Source organism: Leptodactylus fuscus, chromosome 4, assembly GCF_031893055.1.
Source record: "Leptodactylus fuscus isolate aLepFus1 chromosome 4, aLepFus1.hap2, whole genome shotgun sequence".
In the NCBI taxonomy this organism is placed as follows: Eukaryota; Metazoa; Chordata; class Amphibia; order Anura; family Leptodactylidae; genus Leptodactylus; species Leptodactylus fuscus.
The window spans coordinates 123,416,472-123,438,900 of NC_134268.1; the positions used below are offsets into that span (position 1 = coordinate 123,416,472).

The following is a 22,429-nucleotide window of genomic DNA, read 5'->3' on the forward strand; positions in this document are numbered from 1 at the left end:
TAAAACCGCTTATGTAGTTTTACTAGAAAGCTGACTGCTTTCCTGGTATGTGACCCAGAGAAAGAGATCCAAGTGCCATTACTTATGGCACCAATATCTCCCAACTGTTAAGTGTGTTCCTCATAGCTCAGCGTCATCACTGAGTGACAGGATCGCCCCCTCTGACAGTTCAAAGCTATGTTAGAGTACAGTCAGGGGAGACGTTCCTTACCGCCCAGCGATGATGCTGAGCTATGAGGAACGCCCTTGTAGATAACTGTGCCGATACTAACGACACCAATTTCTCCACCACCGGGACACAGGGAAAGCCGACTGAATTCAGTGCACTGTTGGCTTTCTAGTGGTATATAAAACAGCACTTTCATTAGGACATGAAAGGTATTCTTTAAGCCAGTCACCCAACCAGTATTTGCATTGTGTTCATTGAGTTTAGTGTTGGATAAAAGGATCAGGTTCTGAAGGGGACAGTGTAGAAAAGAGCTAAATAAAAGACATGTATCTACAAAAGCAAGCCCATTTTGATAATTAGTGAAATGTTTTTTATAAAGTTATAGCCCTTTAAATGCATGCAAACATTGAAAATGATCAGTCCTCAGAGATTTTTTTCATAGCATGTTTTGGACCAAATATCATTTTTGTATATATGTATTCTCTGCATTTAATGTTTATAAATTTGAATTTAATGTTTGGAATACATAAAAAAAATAAAGTTCCTTTCATTGTAACTCTATCACTAATTTAAACAAGAAGAATATAATTTAGGGTGCTAAGGTCATGAGGATACCAAGTTGTTTTTTTTTTCCCCCCTGTGATATGGATTCTACTAAATATGTTTTTATTTTTTAAACCCTGCTGAGCTCCCAAGGCATTGGCAGGAACAGGTTAAGAGTAGAGATGAGTGAGTAGTGTTCGATCGAATACTATGGTATTCGAAATACTCGTACTCGATCGAACACTACTAGCTGTTCGAAGTTTAAGGTTCGATGCAGAACCAGCGTTGATTGGCAGAATGCTATCCATTCTGCCAATCAACACTGGTTCTTCTCTTACCTTTAGATGTCCTCTCCGTGCAGCGTCCCCGCGGTGTCATCTGGCTGGAATTCACTCTGCCTAGGCATCCGGCCTAGGCAGAGCCGACTGCGCATGTGCGGGCATGCCCTAGCATGCGCAGTCGGCTCTGCTCAGGCGTCGGGCCGGGCAGAGCCGACTGCGCATGCACAGTCGGCTCTGCCTAGGCCCCGCTGCCTAGGCAGAATGAATTTCAGCTGGAAGAAGATGCGGGGACGCTGCACTGAGAGAAGACTTCAAGGAGAATCCAGCCCGACCGTCACTCGTGGACTTGGTAAGTATAATTTTATCGTATTTTGCGTACCCCTGAAATGAGCATTTCCCTCCCCATAGACTATAATGGGGTTCGAAATCCGTTCGAACAGTCAACAGTGTGCGGCTGTTCGAATCGGATTTCGAACCTTGGACATTTTAGTGTTCACTCATCTCTAGTTAAGACTGAGTTGACTGTAAATCTCAATGTAAAATAGGAAAAACGTGTGTACTTTTTTTTTTTTTTTTTTTTAATCTAAATAAAAAAAAAAAAGCTAAAAAGCTGATATAGCAGCTAGTTAGTTAAAAATGGAAGCGTTGGGGGGGGGCATCGTTTTGCACAGTTTTTCCATAGCATTTTTTGGCTAACACCCGATGTACCAGGCCGCAGCCAAAAAGCGCCTCAGGGAGAAAAACGCAGCTGAAACACATCATGTTTTTTTTCCACAGCACTTTTCACAGAAAGTTCACGTCAGTTTTGGAAATCGCAGCATTTCTGCAGTGTGTTCAGTGCTGAATTCAGCACACTGTCGGCTTTCCCGATCTGTGCCCGGTGTGAAGAGCTTACGGCCCGGTGACCGTTAGCCAGAGACGTCCTTCTGCCTCGCGGCGCCTATCGCGCTGTGCTGTGGAGTGGGGAGGAACACCCCCTCCCTCTGCTCACAGCGCTCGTCCATAGACCAGTAGTATCAGGGAGGGAGGGGGCGTTCCTCCCCGCTCCACAGTACAGCAGGATTGGCGCCGCGAGGCAGAAGGACGTCTCTGGCTAATGGTCAGAAACGCCCTTCTGACCATAGAAGAGCTACGGTACCGGGCCGTAAGCTCTTCACACCGGGCACAGATCGGGAAAGCCGACATTGTGCTGAATTCAGCACTGAACACACTGCAGAAATGTTGCGATTTCCAAAATTGACGTGAACTTTCTGTGAAAAGTGCTGTGGAAAAAAAACATGATGTGTTTCAGCTGCGTTTTTCTCCCTGAGGCGCTTTTTGGTTGCGGCCTGGTACATCGGGCGTTAGCCAAAAAATGCTATGGAAAAACTGTGCAAAACAATGCCCCCCCCCAACGCTTCCATTTTTAACTTCTTCCTCTGTCTTGCCTCTTCCCAGATTTAGGAAAATGCATTTTCAATTAAAATTAAAATACTGCATATTGAAAAGGTGTGTGTGTGTATGTATATATATATATATATATATATATATATATATATATATTTAAATGCGGTATTTTCCTCAACCTTTTATTTGCAGCAATTTGTGGATAGTGGTGAATAAATTGATGTTTTTTTTGTTTTTTTTTAAACTTCTGCACGTGTCCTCAGCCTTTAGGAGATGTAGCAATGTACAGATGCCTTCCTGGTGGCTATTCCCTAATATAGTTATCCAAATCATTCCAGTTACAGTTATTGGAGGATTTGGGCTTTACTGCAGCTTTTCCTCTTTGTGGAGGCTATTTCTGGCAATGGGAGTCACAGTCCACCACAAGAACCACTCTGTAGACTGCTGGCAGATTAGGTTACATGGTTTGCCTACTGTAGCATCTGGCAGTGATATCAGGGATTGTATAGTGCATATGTTCTGCACTGTATCCTAGACATGAGATCTCTAAGAACACTTAAGGGAAGCGAGAGATGTATGAGTGCACCTTCCACAGAAGAGCCCAGACTCACTTTCTCACTTCTCTACACTCAGCAGTACCAAGTCCCCTCCAGCTTATCCAGTCCAGCTCTTCCACTGTACAGCCTGCAGCTGGCAGCATTGGGAGGAAGGCCTTTTATATGCACTCAGGTTGAAGAGCCTCAAATGGCAGGGAAATTATCTGGCTCTGGAGGAAGGGCTGAGCTCGTCCTTTGTTCTGATCAGGCGCAGCCATAACAAAGCCACATTGAGCCAGGCGCAAATTGTACGAGGGCGACCAGAACTAAGGGTGAGCAGCCCCTGTGGCCGGAACGTCTCCCTTCTGGGGGCAGCTGAGGCTTTTTGTCCGGGCAAAGCTTAGGCAGTCTGCTCCTAGCCAGGTGCTCGCCGGGCCGTGGAGGAAGAGCTCAGGCCAGTCCCGATGCTTGGTAGGATTAACACCCTGTGAATATTCATCGCTACTGTTTTCTAATGAATTGTTTATAGCCCCTGTCACTTCCCTCCACCCTTTCCCGGGCATTCTCCTCCCACTCTCACCTCCTTTTTTTTTTTTTTTTTTTTTTTTTTTTCTGGCATTGCACCCCTCCTCCCTTATTTATCCCATCCCCGTCTATTGATTCATATGCATGTGACTGAAGCTTTCAAGAAGTGCCGGCTATAGGACGCAATTGGCGCGCTCCTTCCTGGCAATGGCACACGTATGTGGAAAGTGACATGTGTGACAGGGTCATGGGCTGTCTCCTACTTTGTCACCACATGTGCGTTGGCATTTTTTTTTTTTTTTTAATATAGAAGTCCTGGGTGTTTTCAGTTGCTGTGGTTCCTATGGTGACATCATGTCTTTCCACTTCTAGCATTTGAATGGGCTGACATGTCCCCTAGGGTATGTCAAAAATCCGCCACATTTATTAGAGGAACCATCAGATGACGCCTGTTAATGTGCCATTAATGTGCACAAAGATTACCCCCATTCAGTTGTGACCAACAGCTGTGTATAAATGCATGATGTCATCCTCAATTAAAAATAAATAAATAAGCGGGCATTTTTTGATTCGTTTTTGACAACCCCCCCCCCCCCTTCCAAACCCCATAACCTTGTTATTTCTCTGCTCTCAGAGCCATATGACAGCTTAATGTTTATGGGACAAATTTTTCTTCATGATGCTACCATTAATTATTCTGTATAATGTACTGGGAAGCTGGAAAAAAATTCAGAATGGGATAGATTTGAAGAAGAAGTGCATTTGTGCAACTGTCTTGCGGGCGTCGTTTTTACGGCGTTCGCTGTGCTGCCAAAATGACATGTCTGTATTCTATGTTTCGGTACGATTGCGAGGATACCAAATATGCTGTGTGGGTTACATATATATATATATATATATATATATATATATATATATATATATATATATAACCCCCCGAAGGGGAACTGTGGCCGGCTGCCGGCAGGAGCTCTGAAGGGAATCCCCGGCAGGAGCGCTGACTGGATTCCCCGACTTCCAGGGATTCCCCTCAGCGCTTCTGTTGGTGGCCGGCCGCAGTTCCCCTTCAGGTCCAGCGGCCGAGGTCTTCCTTCAGGTGCGGCCTCAGCGCTCCTGGCAGGGGATCTCCCTCAGTGCTTCAGGGCTGCCCTCGTGAGAGCGGTTGCGCTCGCTCCCTCCTCTCTCCAGAGGCATGGCGGCGCCTGCCGCTTCCCTGCAGCGGTTCCCCTCGGAGGCTACAAGTACTACCTGCAGAGGGTATCTCCGCTGTAACTCTTACAGCAGAGATGCTGGAGCTCATGAACTCTGGCATTACCGCTGTAAGAGTTACAAAGTAGGTGCCGGTTGCCATGGTGACCGCTCGGGAGCAGAACGGTGCCATTATAGCTACAGACCTGGCATACAGACACCTGGCAGGAGCGTGGCGATGCTGTTCATTTCAAAATGCAGAAGTACTTACGATACACGGGTGCAGGCCTGAGGTTATGTGCCCACGTCACCCCCTCGTGTGATACAGTAGGGGGGGGCGGGGTCTGCGTTCCAGGCCTGCTAGCAGAAGTACCGTAAGTACTTATGCAGTTTGAAATGAACAGCATCGCCATGCTTCTGCCAGGTGTCTGTATGCCGGGTCTGTAGCTATAATGGCACTGCTCTGCTGCAGGCCCGGCATGCGCCCCGGTGTCTGTATGCCGGGTCTGTAGCTATAATGGCACTGCTCTGCTGCAGGCCCGGCACGCGCCCCGGTGTCTGGATGCCGGGTCTGTAACCTTAATGACTCGAGTATAAGCTGAGGCGGACTTTTTCAGCGCAAAAAACTGTACTGAAAAACTCGGCTTATTCTCGAGTATACTAAAAGTCGCTATATTCACCTGTAACTTTTTTTTTTTTTATACTAACTTTTTTTTTTAAATACTTCTGTGTACGAGGCTATATAAGGGCTTGTTCACACGGGGGGGGGGGGGGGGGGGTTGGATTTTGGCACCGAGAGTGACACGGGGAGCCACGTTACTCTCGGGTCAAAGCCTGCCTGCCATGACCGTCGCGGCTTTCCCCTCCGGAGTCAGCTCAAATAAAAAATATGTCGCCTGAAGAAAGGGCAGCTCTCTTCTTTTTTTCTGCTAGCAGCAACATGCCGCTAGCGGAGAAAGGAACGCTAGTGGTCTCTATAGACCACCATTGTATGGAGGCGGATTTTGAGCCGAAATCCGCAGTCAAAATCCGCCTCCTTGCCCCCGTGTGAACTAACCCTAAGGAGTCTTTTTTGTTTTGATCACTTTTTGTTCAAATTTTTATCAAAGGCGAAACAGTGAAAAAACTGTGGTTTGGCCCTTTTATTTATTTATTTTTGTTAACCCGGTACAGTGTTTACCTAAGGGCTAGTTCACACGTGAGTATAAGGGGAGGTTTTTGACAGCGGATTTCGCGTCCAAAACCTCCCCTTATAATGATGGTCTATGGAGACCGCCGGGCTTCTGTTCTCCGCTAGCGGCGAGCTGCTGCTAGCGGAGAAAAGAAAGGACCAGTCCTTTCTTCAGGCGGAAGCCGCGCAGGTTCAGCCGCGCGGCTTCCGCCCCCGGCAGCTCCCTCCTATGTCGGCTCATTCATTTGAGCCGACAGCAGTGGGTTAAGCCGCGACAGCGATGGTCGCGGCGGGCGGGTTTTGACAAGAGAGAGACGCGGCTCGCCGCGTCTCTCTCTGTGTCAAAACCCGCGCGGGCAGTTCACGTGTGAACTAGCCCTTACAGGAAAAATATTTTTACGGATTTGCAGAGCAGGCATTTTTGGACATAGTGATATAATGTGTATATATTTCACAGTATTTAAGTACTTTCATATGTGTTCTGGGAGGGGGGGGTTATTTTGAACTTTAATTTATATATATGTGTGTATATATATATATATATATATATATATATATTATTTTTTTCTTTTTTTTTTCTTTAACTTAAAAATAAAAAATATGCATTTGTTAGACCCCCTAGGGGTCTTGAATCCCAGAGAGTCTGATCATTAATACAATGCTAATGTATTGCAAAAAAATGGCTCTTCTAATGCAGGCTACAGGAAAATGGCGCCTCGGTCAGCTTTGAGCATTGACCGTGGGCATTAGCGCTGGGTGTACCTAGTGTCCGCCATAGTTAAACATCTGGCATACGCTGTACTAGTACAGGGAAGGGGTTAAGGAACGAGCCAGTTTTCATTTTTGCATACCGGAGTTTTTTCCTCCCCACCTTCCAAGAGCCATAACTTTTTTTTTTTTATTTTGGTCCAGAGAGTCCCATGATGGATTATTGTTTAAAGGACAAATTGCACATTGTAAGGCTGGGTTCACATGGGGGTTTATCCGGCCTCAGAATCCGGTCCAAAAAACAGCTAGCCACGAGTGGATGCCAGTGCAGTTCATACAGTGCATCGGCATTCTGCTCCGGATTAGGCCCAAATGAATGGGACTGGTCGGGAGGAAGTGTCGCACCGCGTACGAATCCGCCTCAAGAAAGGGTGTGTCACTCCTTTTTCCACTCTCGGAAAAAGGAACCCATTGAATTCAATGGGAGACGCTTTTTTGAGCCGGATTTTGACGCATTGTGTGAACCCAGCCAAATGGCACCATTCAATATCTTGAACAATGTACTGATAAACTGGAAAAAAATTTAGAATGAGTTGGGATTGGAGAAAAATGCATCTGTGCCAATGTCATATGGGTTTAATTTGTACAGCGTTCATGGTGTTGTAAAACATATTACCTGGGTCAGTACAAACACAGCAATAAATAATTATAAAGTATTTGTAGTGTTTTGATACTTTGATTAAAAAAAAAAATTATTGAAAAAAACTGCAAAAGAGAAAAAATAGTTTTGACATCTGTAAATTTTTCATATTTAAAGTATGGTGTCTTTTTTTATGCAGGACAAGATGATGTTTTTATTGTTAACCTTTGGGGAAAGATCTGATGGTTTGATTGCTTTTTATTCAGGGGTTTTTTTTTTTGTTTTTTTTTTTAAGATTCAAAGTGTTAAAAAAAAATTGGCTTTTTAAAAAATTTTCCACCTACCCTGTTCAACATATGGGATTAATATTTTCAAAGTTCATGCATTTTTGAGCACAGGGATACCTAAAATGTTTGTTTACATTTGTTTATTTTATATGTGATCTAGGAAAAGAGGGTTGATTTTGAACTTTTGTGTTTTGTTTTGTTTTTCAATACTTATAAAAACATATTTAATTAACCTTCTTTTCTTTTACTTTTATGTTAAGGCCCCCTAGGGACCTTGAACTCTAGGGGGTCTGATCACTCATGCTATTCACTGCAATACTAATGTATTGCAATCAATAGTAAAATGTGTTTGACTTCTGCTATACACTGCCTATGGCAACGACAAGCCTGGGGGTCCTCAATAAGCTCCAGGCTGTCATGGCAACCGATCACTGTCCTCCGATGACATTTAGGAGGATGGTGATTGGTAAAAGATGGCGGCACCCAAGGCGTCTGCGCACTTTAGAAGCCACGGACACATTTAACTGTCGGCACCGATTGCAGCTGTTAGTAGCAGGTGCCAGCTGTATTATAAAGCCAGTGTCCTCCGTTTATGGAGAGAGCTGAGCTCATGAGCCTTCTCCATACAGCCCTATATGACCTAGGTCATACGTCCTTGGTCTTTAACAGGCTAATGGATATTTTTCAGATGATATTCTGGTGCAGGTGAGCACTGCTGCAGCGATATTGGAGGCAGGTTTTAATCTGTTGACACAGATTTTGGCTTCGAATCTCAGATTCAGATCCACACATGGCAAAACGCTGCTAGAAAATAAATAAAAAAAACTAAACACTGTCCCAAAAACAACTCCATATTTTTTAACTAATTGCTGCATTTTTGCCTTCTTATGTATATAGAATAAATTCTGTGCTTTCAATGGTAAAATTAACGTGCTGCATTTAAAATAAAAAAAAAAAACACACAATTTTCCTAGTGTCAGGATCCCATTTTTGTGGCTATTCCCTAATATACAGTTATCCAAATCACTGCAGTTAAAGTTAATGGAGAACTTAGGTTTTACTGCATCATTTCCTCTTTTTTTCTGAGGCTCTTTCTCGCAACTTTGTAGATTGCTTTCGGATTAGGCTACAGACAGACCTTATGTGGTTTGACCACATGTAAAATAAGTCCAAGATCGTATTTACACAGTGGAAAATTCACAGTATATTACAGTGGCAGCAATGTAGATGAGAATTTCACAAATTTTAGACTCTTGTTAGGGGGCGTTCACACTACCGTCGGTGTCCGACATGTAGTGTCCGCTCCTAGTGTCCGCTCAAAATCTGTCACGGACACTAGGAGCGGACACTAGCTGTGTCCGTGACACCTGTCATTCACTTGAATGGGCTAGTGTCCGCTCCTAGTGTCCGTGACAGATTTTGAGCGGACACTACATGTCGGACACCGACGGTAGTGTGAACGCTCCCTTACAGAAGAAAAAAATAGTGCCAAAATTGACCATTATTGTGGGTTTTAAATGAAGTGTTTTTTACAGAAAATTTGCAATTCATAGGGTGAAATGCTAATAATTATGTTTCCTATTACATTTTCCTTAAATATGATTATAGCATTTTTTTTTAATGTGTTTGATACTTTTGATAGACAGCCATAGTGTGTGGTCTGACAGGAAAAAAGAAACCTGATAAATATTCTTTAATTGTTGACAGGTCAGCCATTATATGTAGGTGTTTGTATATATATCTGAATAACGGTCATTTCATCTCACTTACTCCCTTCTGAGTACTCAGGGCACCCCTGCAAAAAATATTTTTCATTAGGGCACCTCTATCAAATAATTTTTACCAAAAGACAAAAAAAAACTACAGTTTTAACATTAAAAGTTTTATTGAAATTTTGCAATAAAAGTCAGAACAACATGGATCGCAATTGAAAATTGGAGGGGGAGGAGAGAGAGGGAGTTATAGACGAACATTGGGGATTAACAACATCAGGGAGGCTGAGAGGAGGCAAAGGGGTGAGGGGCAAGTAAATACACTGGCATAGCAGAGTCACGTAAAAGTAAAAGTATAAATATCGCAAAGACGAAACATAAAGTCAATAACTAACAAAAAAAAATAGGGATGAGGTGGCACAGATTGCGAGGTGGGTGGAATCCTCCCCCTTAATAAACAACGGAGACCACTGAGAAGTGGAGAACAGTTAAAATTGAGAAATGTGAGGTAATATTGGCAGAGGGTAGTGAAGGGAATAAGGACAGATCAGAGTTTGAGGAGACAGAACTTGGGTGGTGGGTAAGTGAATGCAGATTAGTTATCGGCGGAGTAGTAAAAAGTGTTCCATAGGAGCCACTGGACTCTATCATCCTGCTTTAATTCAGCAAGCAGGTTTTCCATATTGCGGATGCAGTGCAGCTCTTGCAGCCAAGTCATCAGGGAAGGGGGAGCAGGAGACTTCCATGGCCTGGGTATGACAATTTAGGCAGCATCTAGCCTAAATTCGAGTAATCTATGGGTGTGCTTTTGGAATTTCCTGGAAAGGAGGAAGGGCGCAGGGTCATCCTCCAATGCAATACCAGTCACCATCCAGATGATGCGTCGGACTTTGGTCCAGAATGGTCTCAGAAGCAAGCATCCCCACCAAATGTGCACCATTGTGCCTCGGTCAGTGTGCCATCTCCAGCATTGAGGTTCATGAAGGACACAGTGAACTCTGTACCATCGTGAGAGAATTAATTGGTTTCCTGTGCCTTACAAGAAATGGAAAATTTATGTCACGCCTGGAAGGCAGAGGACCACATATCCAGTGGGAATAAAGATCCCACTCCCAACCCCCTGAATATGTTGGTGTTTGATCTGTGGAGTCCTCCAGCAATATGCCATAGCCAAGGGAAGTGGTATGAGAGGGGGGCTAAAGAGGATAGACAGAGGCGTTGAAATGGCAGAAATTACCTGTGCAGATCATGCGATTTCTTAATTGAGAAGTAAAAGTGGACTATTGGGCAGCAAGAGGTGGTATTAGAGGAGCCCAACAGAACCAACTCCGGGAGGGACGAGACCGAGAGTACCCGATGAAAGTGAAGAGGCAGCAGGCCCAGGAAGTTGGAGAGTAAATTTGAGCGCAAGGCAGCAGGGAAGTCTGGATTGCCTGAGATGAGATGGCATGTGGTCATTTTTTAACTGGATTGTCGTGGCACCCTGGTTGGGTTGGAGCTTTGAACAAAATCTTCTTTTATAATACTTGTTTTACACTATAAAAAACAAAAAATTTGAGAGTCTTCAGTAGTTGATACCTTTTTTAATGGCTAACTAATAATTATGACAGATTACAACTTGTCGAAGCTCTCGGCTTCTTCTTCAGGTATATCTAAAAACTATTTCTGAAGGATGCATATTTATGTACAAAAAGGACACTCAGGAATAGAATTCTCGGAGGGAGGGTGGAAGAAGGTTATTGGGACATACAAGTAAACAATTCATCAGTTTGCAATGTACTTATCATTTCAGAGCGTGCCTTTTATAGCTGTCTCAGTTCAGTGATTTCTGTAGGATGCCATGAACCCATGTGACAGATTAATTCCTTTCTACAATGTTTGAAGCAGGGTCATAAACTTGTACTCATAAATCTGGCTCTCTTTCCTTCATTTAAAATTCCCTTTTAACCCCTTAAAGACCCATGACGTACTATTACATCATGGGCGCTAGGTACTTCGTGCACCATGAAGTAATAGTACGTCATGGTAATTCCGCCTGCTCACTAGCTGAGTGGGCAGAAGCGGGTGAGAACTGTTACCGACAGCTCTCACCCTTTTCTATAACCTGCGGTCGGTGCTTTTACTGATCGGAGGTTTTAACTCTTTGATTGCGATGGTCAAACATGACCACCGCAAACAAAGGGTTTTGTGCTTTTCGGCAACCCCCGCGGCGAGATCGGGGGGGTGTCGGTATGTCTACTATGAAGCCTGGGGTCTGGCTAGTAACCCCAGGCTGCACTGAGCCCCACTTACCTCTTTCATCCTTCTTCTGGAAGTGAGTCTGTGCCATACTGTTTTGCCCTGTGAGACACGTGTATGCTGTGTCTCACATTGCATAATACAGGATCAGCGATGAAATCATCACTGATCCAAGTGTCCCATAGGGACACATGATAAAGTTAAAAAAAAAAAAAAAAAAAAAGTGGGAAAAAAAGTGTTTTAAAACAATTAATTAATAAAGTTATAAAGCCCCCAAAATTCCCTTCTTTCTATAGAAAATGAATTATATAAAAAAAAAAACAACCCGAAAAATGAATAAAAACAATGCATATTTTGTATCGCCGCGTCCGTAACAATCTGTACAATAAAACAGATACAATATTTAATGTACACGATGAATGACGGAAAAAAAAAACCCGAAAAAAACCTGCCGGGAGTAGTGATTTTTCACCATCTCACCTTACATAATATGCTATAAAAAGTGATCAAAAAGTCATATGCACCCCACAACAGTATCAATAAAAAGCATAAGTTGTCCTGCAATAAATAGGCCCCCAACCAACACTGTCAAACGAAAAATAAAAATGTTACGCCTCTCAGAAAATGGCGATGCAAAAAACATTGATTTATGTCCCCAAATGTGTTTTTGTTCTGCAGAACTAGTAACACATAAAAAAATAATATAAATGAGGTATCGCCGTAACCGTACCGACCCACAGAATAAAGGTCACATGTTAATTATACTGTACGCTGCATGGTGAAAAATTTAAAAGGTAAAACACAATGGCAGAATTTTTTTTTTTTTAATCCAGCAAAAAAAGAGTTAATAAAATGTATTCAATAAGTTGTAGGTACCCAAAAATGGTGTCATTACAAAATGCATGTCATCCCACAAATAACAAGCCCTTATATGGCCACGTCACCAGAAAAATAAAGAAAATATAGCATGTAGTAATGCGAGGACAAAAACCCGCAAAAATCGCCAAATTATTAGAATACAACTGGCTGCGGCAGGAAGGCAATGTATAAGCTGTGTGAGCGGATATCAGGGGACACCCCAGATTTACAGCTTATGAGCGAAAAGACACCAGAAGTGACTCCCCCAAATATAGGACCTACTGGGACCTGTGGGAATGTGGTGTTCCCAATGTACTCCACACCGCTTGTATATTCCCTCTTCGCCATACGATGTGCAGTCACGTCTGGGATACGAATACTCACTACACCCCCTGATAAATTCTTTGAGGGGTGCAGTTTTCAAAATAGGGTCACTCCTTTGGGGAATCCACTTTTCTGGTACCTTACAGGCTCTACAAACATGACATGGCATCCAGATACCAAACCTCTGAATCTGTACTCCAAAAGCCGAATAGCGCTCTTCCCTTCTGCGCCCTGCTGTGTGCCCAAACTGTAGTTTATGCCACATGCCATAAACTGTAGTTTATGCCACATGTATGACACTGGTGTACCCTGGAACGGACATAATGTCATATCTGGTATAAACTGATATTAAGGAACATTTATGACACTGGTGTTCCCGGGATACCGTACGTAATGTCATATGTAGGTATAAACTGATATTTGGGTACAGCCGGATAAAGAAGGAAAGAAGGCTTATTTGGTTTATGGAGCACAAACTTAGACGGTTTGGTTTTTGGATGCCATGACCCTTTTTTCCAGAGACCCTAAAATTTCCCTTACAAAATGGGGTCACTTCTTGGGGAATTCCAGTTTACTGGCACCTCCAGAGCTCTGTAAAAACAACATGGCACCCAGAACGTCCCTCTAAAGCCCCAAAAGCTAAAAAGCACAGTGCTCCTTCCCTTCTGAGCCCTGCTGTGTGCCCAAGCAGCAGTTTATACCCACATATATAATTTGTTTATACCCACATATATAATTTTTTGCCCCTCGGGATGGCCCCTTAATAGTTTTAGGAGTGCAGGTCTCTGACAACACAAAGTGGGTGCAACGTATTGGGCACCGAAATGGCAGATTTCTTTCAAAATTTCAATTTTCATTTTGTACATTAATTTTTGCGAAGCATTTTTAGGCTCAAAATGATAATATGCCTTGATACATTCTTTGATGGGTGTAGTTTTTAAAATGGGGTCACATTTAAGGGGTTTCCATTGTATTGATACTTTAGGGGCTCAGCAAATGTGACATGGCACCTGAAAACTATTCCAGCAAAATCTGCTTTCCAAAATCCAAATAGCGCTCTTTCCATTCTGAGTCCCACCATGTACCCATACAGCAGATTATGGCCACATATGGGGTATTGCCGTGTTCAGGAGAGATTGTGTAACAAACTATGGGGGCTTTTAACTCTTTAACGGCTTGCAAAAATTTTAAATATGGCACTAAATGGGCGATTCATTGTAAAAAAAAAAAAAAATCATTATTACGTCCCAATGTTAATAAAATCTGTGAAACATCTGTGAGATCAAAATGCTCACTCTACACCTAGAAAAATTCTATGAGGGGTGTAGTTTCCAAAATGGGGTCACTTTTAGGCGGTTTCCACGGTATTGGTACTCTAGGGGCTCTGCAAATTCAAAATAGCACCTGAAAACTATTCTAGCAAAATCCACCCTCCAAAAGCCAAATGGCGCTCTTTCCATTCTGAGCCCTGCTATGTACCCACACAGCAGATTATGGCCACATATGGGGTATTTCTGTGTTCAGGAGAAATTGTTTAACAAACTGTGGGGGGCTTTTTCTCCTTTAACCCCTTATGAAAATGAAAACTTTGGGGATAAAGTGACATTTTAGTCATTTTTCATTTACGAATGTGTAAAATCTGTAAAATCTGTGAAACGGCTGTAGGGTCAAAATACCCCTTGATGAATTCCGTGAGAGGTGTAGTTTCTAAAATGGGGTCACTTTGGGGGGTTTCCATTGTTTTGGTACTCTAAGGGCTCTGCAAATGAGACATGGCGCATTAAAACTATTCCAGTAAAATCTGCTGTTCAAACACCCAGTGTTGCTCCTTCCATTCCATGCGCTGCCGTCTGCCCAAAAATCAGTTTACACCCACATGTGGGGTATTTCTGTGCACGGGAGAAATTGCATAATAAACTGCCAGATGCATTTTCAACCCTTCTTGAATGTGTTAAATTTGGTCTAAATGAATGTATTAGTGAAAAAAAGTTAAATGTCTAAATTTCACCTCCATATTATTTTAATTCTTAAGGGTTAACAAACATCCCAAATGCTGTTTTGCATTATTTGAGGGATGTTGTTTTGAAAATGGGGTGATTTATGGAGGTTTCTATTATATAGGCCTTTAAAATTCCTTTCAGAACTGAAGTGGTCCCTAAAAAATTAGTTTGGGGAATTTTCTTGTAAATCTGGAAAATTGTTGTTACACTTGTAAGCCTTGTAACGTCCAAAATAAATTAAGACAATCAAAAGATGATACCAATATAAAGCAGAGATATGGCAGATAATATTTATTCATGTATTTGGGTGGTATGACTGTCTGAAAAGCAGAGAATTTCACATTTTGAAAATTGCAATTTTTTCCAAATTTCCATCAAATTTCCTATTTTTTTTTTACAAATAAATACAAAAATATTGATTAGTGTTTACCACTAACATGAAGTATAATGTGTTACGAGAAAACAGTCTCAAAATCACTTGTGTAAGTTAAAGCGTCTCAAAGTTATTGCCATTTAAAGTGACACATGTCAGTTTTGAAAAAAGAGGCCTGATCCTTAATGCACTTTTGGGCTGTGTCTCTAAGGGGTTAAAACCCAAACTTTTCATGCCTTTGGTGATCTTATGATCTTCATTGCTGAAATGTTTTGACACCGGAAGGTCCATTCTTTGCTCTCTAATTGTATGGCGATGTGACTTAATCCACTTTATAAGTTTCTGACCAGTCTCTCCAACATACAGATTTTCAGTGGAACAATTGGTGTATATTATTAAACACACTACCTGTGTTACAGGTGAAGGTACCTGGTATTTTATATTCCGTGTTAGAATTTGGTATCTATATATTGTCGGTGGTCCGTATGTGAGGGTAGGTTTTGCACCTTTTCTGTCCACATGGAAATGTTCCTGTGTTAGTAGGAGGTGACAGTGAGCTGCTAATCACCATATTCCTGAGATTTGGGGGCTGTCTATAGCACAGGAAAGGGGGGTCTGGAAATATGGATTTTACGCTGGGTTCACACCTGCGTCTGGGGTCTCCGTTCTGTGGTTTCCGTCTTCTGCATGCCAGAAGACGGAAACCACAGACCGGGTCCGGCCGTGCGCGGCGGTGAGCGTTTTGCGCTCTCCGCCACGAAACCGGATTTTTTTATCCGGACACAGAGTACTGCATGTCCGACTCTGTGTCCGGATTATAAAACCCGGTTTCGCGGCGGAGAGCGCAAAACGCTCACTGCCGCGCACGGCCGGACAGCTTTCTCACCCATTCAAATGAATGGGTGAGAGTCTCCTGCAGGCTTCCGTCTCCTGCATCTGTTTTATGCAGGAAACGGAAACCTGCAATAAGGACCGACGACGCAGATGTGAACGAGCCCTTAGATGGTCGTCTTTTTGCAGTAGTGGATGTAATTTGTGTGTGATTCCTCTCAGCATTTCCAGGTGTGGGTTATGTGTGATGACCAGGGGCACCCGATTGTTTTCCTGTTTGGTATTGTATTTTAATAACTCTGAACTTTGTATTCTAAGGCCCTGGTGATTTGGTGTTCAATTGTTCTTGGATGGTAACCCTGCCTCAAGAATGTGCAGTTTTAGTCAGAGGATCAAGGCAAAGGCTGAAAAACTTAAAGAATGACTGGTACAAGGGGAGTACTTTGACTTCATGCGCGTTTCTAGTCCTGGAAAGATGGACAGATCCCTGTGCAGACTGTATTTCCCAGACTGACCATGGCTGTATTTGGAAATTTGGTTATTGTGCATTGAGCTGCTTATGGCCAGAGTGTATACAGCCAATAGCCTTGACAAGGCAGATGCAAAAGGCTTTTTTTGTTTGTCAATCCTCTGTCTGTAGTGAAAAAAAAAAAAAAAGTTCTTTTGGCTTTTCATAGTGTGTGCTTTATCTTTTGGATGAAAAACTTGAATGCCAACAGATGAAACCTCTTCGTTCCTATTTTTTTTTTTTTTTTAAAGTTTAACCCTGCAGTTAAAGGGGATGTCTGGGATAAAATACAAATTAACCCCTAAACTAAACCTCCTCCCCCTGCCTAACTTCTAATTTACTTGTGTAAACAAAATATGTATCATTACCCACATCCCTGGAGCGGTAATATGATTGCATCAGGGACACTGGGGATTAGTGGTCTCTCTCTTTACATGCCCTAATCTCCATACATGTAAGTCTGTGCTGCTGGGGAGCAGTGGTTTAAAGGAAATTTATCCAGGGGAAGAAGGCCTCCTCATATTCCAGCCATTTCCTCCAATTACCATAGACTGTGAGCAGTCTGGGATACTCTATGGTGCTCGGGTCATCAGCTAAGCAGATTTGGAATTCTGTCAGGCTGCGTTCACACAGATTTTTTTGGTCAGGAAACTGACTCAAATTCCTCCTCCTAAAAACGCATCACCATATGACTGTATGGTGAGGCATTTTTTTGGAGGAGGAATTTGAGTCCGTTTCCTGACCAAAAAACTGTGTGAATGCAACCTCAGACAACTTGAAAGCAGTGTTGTTACCGAAACATCAAGGGTGTACAAGATATATGCATCTCTAACACTTGTCAAATGTGGTCCTAGACTGGACGGAAAACAATGTACTTTCTCTCACAGCAAGTCCTGTCAAGGGAAAAGGGAATCCATAGACTTGAAACTTAGGCCCAGGAGAATGGAAGGAAGTTATATTTTACAGAAGAGGAGGATGAAGGTGACTTCTGCAATACACACATACACACTAAGATTTGGAAGACCTTCTTCTCATGGTGTTCGGTAAATCCTAATGATCCACTATACTGAAAAGTTACTAGCTTTACTTCAATCCGGATATAATAAGGGCGGTTCACACTACCTTATGTGTTCCTTCCAGAAGGAGTCCGCATGAGGACCTCCCCAGACTGAATACAAGCGCAACTGCAAGCGCTGTTAAAGTCCTGCATGTCCGACTTTGTGTCTGGTTAAAAAAAAACTGTTTTTGCTGCAGAGAGCAGAAGACGCTCACAGGCGCTCACTTTTCAAACCCATTCAAATGACAACATCCTTGAATTCCCTCCCTTACAATGTATGTGTGATGTAACATGTAAAATTAAATTGAGTTGCACTTATTTTGGTGTAGTTAGAAAAACACTGGCATAGGAGAGGATGGAAGGGCCTTTTAACCTCTGTGGTTTTCATCCCATTCTGAATCTTTTTTTCTTGCTTTCAGTACATCCTATTGAAAATTGGCTGTGATGGGAAATGGTTAAAGGAGTTATCCAGGCAACAATGGACAACCCTTTTAACTTTTAAATCAGCCAGGGCCGTAGAAATTTTTTTTTTTTTTTTAATTCATACTTACTGAGGCCAATCACTGAATGACATGCGATATTACTACCTGTTACATCACTGGTCCTCTTCCTGATGCCGCTAATTGGTCTCAGCAGTCACGTGACCACTTAGCCCAATCAGTTACTTCAGCGAAATCCCAGAAGAGACCTGAGAGAAGCTGCAGGAGCAGAAGAGCCAGGACATGCCAGGAGGACACTGGAACATCGGGGACAGGTGAGTATGCATTTTCTACATTTTTTTTTTCACAGCCCCTGGCTGATTTAAAAGTTAAATGGGTTGTCCATTTTTGTATGGACAACCCATTTACATCTTAACCAAAAAGTTATAGGCCACATTCGGACTATAAGACACACCCTTCTTTTCCCCCCAAATTTGGGGGAAAAAGTGCGTCTTATAGTCCGAAAAATACGGTACATACCAAACATTGGTACCAAAAAAAAAAGTACAACTTGTCTTGTCTCGCAAATAAAGAGCCCTGACATATCTCTGCCGGCAGTACAGTAAAAAAGTCCTAGGTATCAGAATACGGTCACCCCAGCAAAATCGATCATTTAAAAAAAAACAACTATGTTTTATTTGTAAAAGTGGTAAGATGTAATAAAACCAATATAAGTAACTGCTGTAACTGTAATGACCCGCCAAACAAAGCTACCATGGTTTTTTAATGCAAAGTGAATTCTGTGTTATTTCACGTGGGCTCCAAAAAAAGTAAAGAAAAGTTAATGAAAGTACAACTTGTCACGCAAAGCTATGTGGACAGAGAAATTAAAAAGTTATGAAGTTTGGAAGACAAGGAGGGAAAATATTAAAAAAAGGCACCGAGCATTAACGTACAAACTACCCTGCATCATTAAGGGGTTATAGAGGACCTTTCATGTCCTCATGTATATGTAGTTTTTTAAAGCGCTAGAAAGACGACTGTGCTGAATTCAGCTCACTGTCGTCTTTCACGGTATGCACCCTAGGGCTGGAGATACCGCTGGACTGTGAGGAACACATCCCCCTTCCCGACAGGACTCATCCATAGACTTGTACTGGAGAACGGGGTGGGGCGTTTCTCACAGCTCAGTGTCATCGCTGGCTCTAATATACAAGGCTAAGTTAGAGTACTGTCGGGGTGGGAGCGGGGACGTTCCTCACAGCACAGCGATGATGCTGAGCTGTGAGGAATGCCCTTCCGACAGTTGGGAGATATCAATGTACAAATTAATGGCACTTATATCTCCAGCCCCAGAGCTCATACTGGGAAAAGCAACAGTGCGCTGAATTCAGCACACTGTTGTCATTCTAGCAGCATATAAAACCGCATATTCACGAGGACATGAAGGTTCTCTTTAACTTACTGAAGTTATTCATGAACAAAGATGGTACACCTAGGATGCTGATAGGCAAAGTAAGAAAGTATTCACACTCTTTTTATATAGATGTATTTGTAGGTAATATCCACCTCCAAAAAACATCTCCCAACTCTCCCATTAATTTCAAAGGGATTTGCACAGATAGGAGAAAAAAAAAACAGTATGTCCTGCCCAGCGCCGAACCTACCATGAGGTGACCTGAAGCGACTGCTTCAGGCGGCGCTATGCCAGGGCCCCGGAGAGGGTGGCATTTTTGCTTACCTAAGCCAGTCCAGGACAAGCTGTCCTGGACTGGCTTAGCGTCACCGTCACCGAGCGGTGGATTGGGGAGGCCCTGTGAAAGCAGCGCTGCTCCAGCGGCCTCCCCTCATACTCAGGCAGAGAGCAGGTCCTCTCCCTGACTGCTAACGCCGCTCCGCCCTCTGCCTTGCAAATCATCAAGTGTGAAAACTTGTAGCAAAAAAACCCAAAAAAAACAAACCTGTGGCAAAAAAAAAAAACTGTATCATCGTATTTATCACATTCTTATTCATTTTAATGGGAATCGAGCACCTTTTCACCTAGCAGTAATTAAAAATAAAATGTGCCTGATTCCCATTGAAATGAATGGGAGAGTTGGGATGTGATTTTGAGGTGGCTTTCCCAGATACCTTTGACATTACAGGACGGCTCCTGTGTGGTGAGTTAGTTAAAAATTAATTTTAACAAACTTAAAAATTCAAATCAACCCCAATTTCCCTAGATTTGAAATTAAAGAAAATAAATGACCATAAACAAATTCTACTTCTACCATGTCCGAAAAAGCCTAGTCTAAAAACTTATGGGGGGGAGGAATCAAAACAGCCAAACCACCATTTTTTTCGCCGTTTCACTTCCCATAAAAATTGGTACATCTGGACCTGCAAAAAAGACACCTTATGCATCCTTTTACACAAAATTATATGGGTGTCAGAATACAGCAACTCCAAAGCTATAGTGTTGGCCAAAAGTATCTGCAATTCTGTCAGATAATACTCCTTTTCTTCCAGAAAATGATTGCAATCACAAATTCTTTGGTATTATTATCTTCATTTAATTTGTCTTCAATGGAAAACCACAAAAAGAATTGTCAAAAATATATATAATGGATATAATTCCACACCAAACATAAAAAAGGGGGTGGATAGAAGTATTGGCACTGTTTGAAAAATCATGTGATGCTTCTCTAATTTGTGTAATTAACATCAATGTTAGCATCAACATAGAGTTTACAGGAAAAAAAAAAAGAGGCCTTCAAAGAAAAGAACACAGTCCCTACAGTCAAACATGGCGGAAGTTCCCTGATGTTTTGGGGTTGCTTTGCTGCCTCTGGCACTGGACTGCTTGACCGTGTGCATGGCATTATGAAGTCTGAAGAATACCAACAAATTTTGCAGCATAATGTAGGGTCCAGTGTGAGAAAGCTGGGTCTCCCTCAGAGGTCATGGGTCTTCCAGCAGGGCAATGACCCAAAACACGCTTCAAAAAGCACTAGAAAATGGTTTGGGAGAAAGCATTGGAGACTTCTAAAGTGGCCAGCAATTAGTCCAGACCTGAATCCCATAGAACACCTGTGGAGAGATCTCAAAATAGCAGTTTGGAGAAGGCACCCTTCAAATCTCAGGGACCTGGAGCAGTTTGCCAAATAAGAATGGTCTAAAATTCCAGCAGAGCATTGTAAGAAACTCATGGATGGTTACCGGAAGCGGTTGTTCGCATTTATTTTGTCTAAAGGTTGTGCTACCAAGTATTAAGCTGATGGTGCCAATACTTTTGTCCGATCCATTTTTGGAGTTTTGTGTAAAATGATCAATGATTTGACTTTTTTTTTTTTCATTCTCTTTTGTGTTTTTTCACTGCAAGCAAAATAAATGAAGATATTAATACCAAATCGTTTGTGTTTGCAATCATTTTCTGAAAGAAAATGAGAATTATCTGACAGAATTGCAAGGGTGCCAATACTTTTGGCCAACACTGTAACAATTCGCTTCACAATGAACGATGTAAAAACAAAGTCGCACAAACAATTTTTCTCCAAATGCTCCTCATTCAGATTTTTTTTTCCAGCTTCCCAGTACATTGTATACATTATTATTATTATTATTATATATATATATATATATATATATATATATATATATATATAAAATTTTATATAAAATAACAATTTTGTCACGCAAACATAAAGTGTTCATATGGCTTTGTGAACCGAAAAATAAATAAGTTATACGGTTAAATTCAAAGGTTCACTTTTTGTCCTTACATTCAGTACCGTATATACTTGAGTATAAGCCAAATTTTTCAGCACAGTTGAGTCAAGCAAAAAAAAAAAAAAAGGGGGGGGGGGGTCTGTGACCATCCGCAATAGTAATGTATAGAATCTCCCATAAAATAGTGAACAAAAAAAAAAAGAAGCTTTAAAAAAAAAAAATGTAATAAAAAAATAAAGTAAATAAGAGTTCTAAATCACTCCTTTACCTAGAATACATGTAAAAGTAGAAAATAATTGTGGATCACATTAGGTATCCCTGTTTCTGAAAGTGCCCGGTCTACTGAATGTAGGGTATCTGCAGTGCTCCTGTTCCGTCGGGAAGGGGTTAATCGAGCACTGCAGATACGCTATATTCAGATAGGCTGAATTCCAAGTGGGGGGGGGGGGAAACAGTCCTCAAGCTCAGGGAAGGGGCAGACAGACTACCAAAACACCTCTCCCCTTTCCCAGCACCCAGCAACTACTGCACCCAAAAACTCCGACCATTTTAATTTTTGAAATTTTCCAGCAGCTGCTGCATTCCCCCGGCCCTTGGGCGACAGAGCCTCAGTGGGGCCCCCTTGTAAAGGAGGCGAGGGAGTCCAGACACTGTGCGTCGCAGATGAAGCGAGTGACATAACGCAGGAGTGTGGCATCACCAACGCCATACTTCCCAATTTTTAAAGAGTAGAAAGAGGGGCAAAATGTGCGGTGCGCGCTGCGGCAAACTTGGCCCCACCCACTTTTATGTTGACTCCGCCCATTCTCATTCATTTATCATGTGCTCCTACAGTCACCCGTAAGTTATATGCCCCCCCTCCATCTCTCCCCCAGTTTCATATACACCCTTCCTCTGCCCCCAGTTTCATGTCCCCCCCCTTCCATCTCTGTCCCCAGTTTCATCACGTTCTCCCCCTTCATCTGCC

At 42.4% G+C, this 22,429-nt stretch overlaps 1 protein-coding gene across 5 annotated transcripts in view; it reads left to right on the forward strand.

Annotated features, from left to right (window-relative positions):
- Positions 1-3,077: 3,077 nt before the first annotated feature.
- Positions 3,078-22,429, forward strand: part of MSANTD3 (Myb/SANT DNA binding domain containing 3) — a 76,186-nt gene continuing 56,834 nt past the window's right edge. For 4 of the 5 annotated variants that reach the window (XM_075271027.1, XM_075271029.1, XM_075271030.1 and 1 more), the window contains exon 1: positions 3,078-3,386. The gene's annotated coding sequence lies outside the window, so the exon portion shown is untranslated. The remainder of the gene's footprint in view (positions 3,387-22,429) is intronic. The other variant, XM_075271028.1, reaches the window with a different exon arrangement.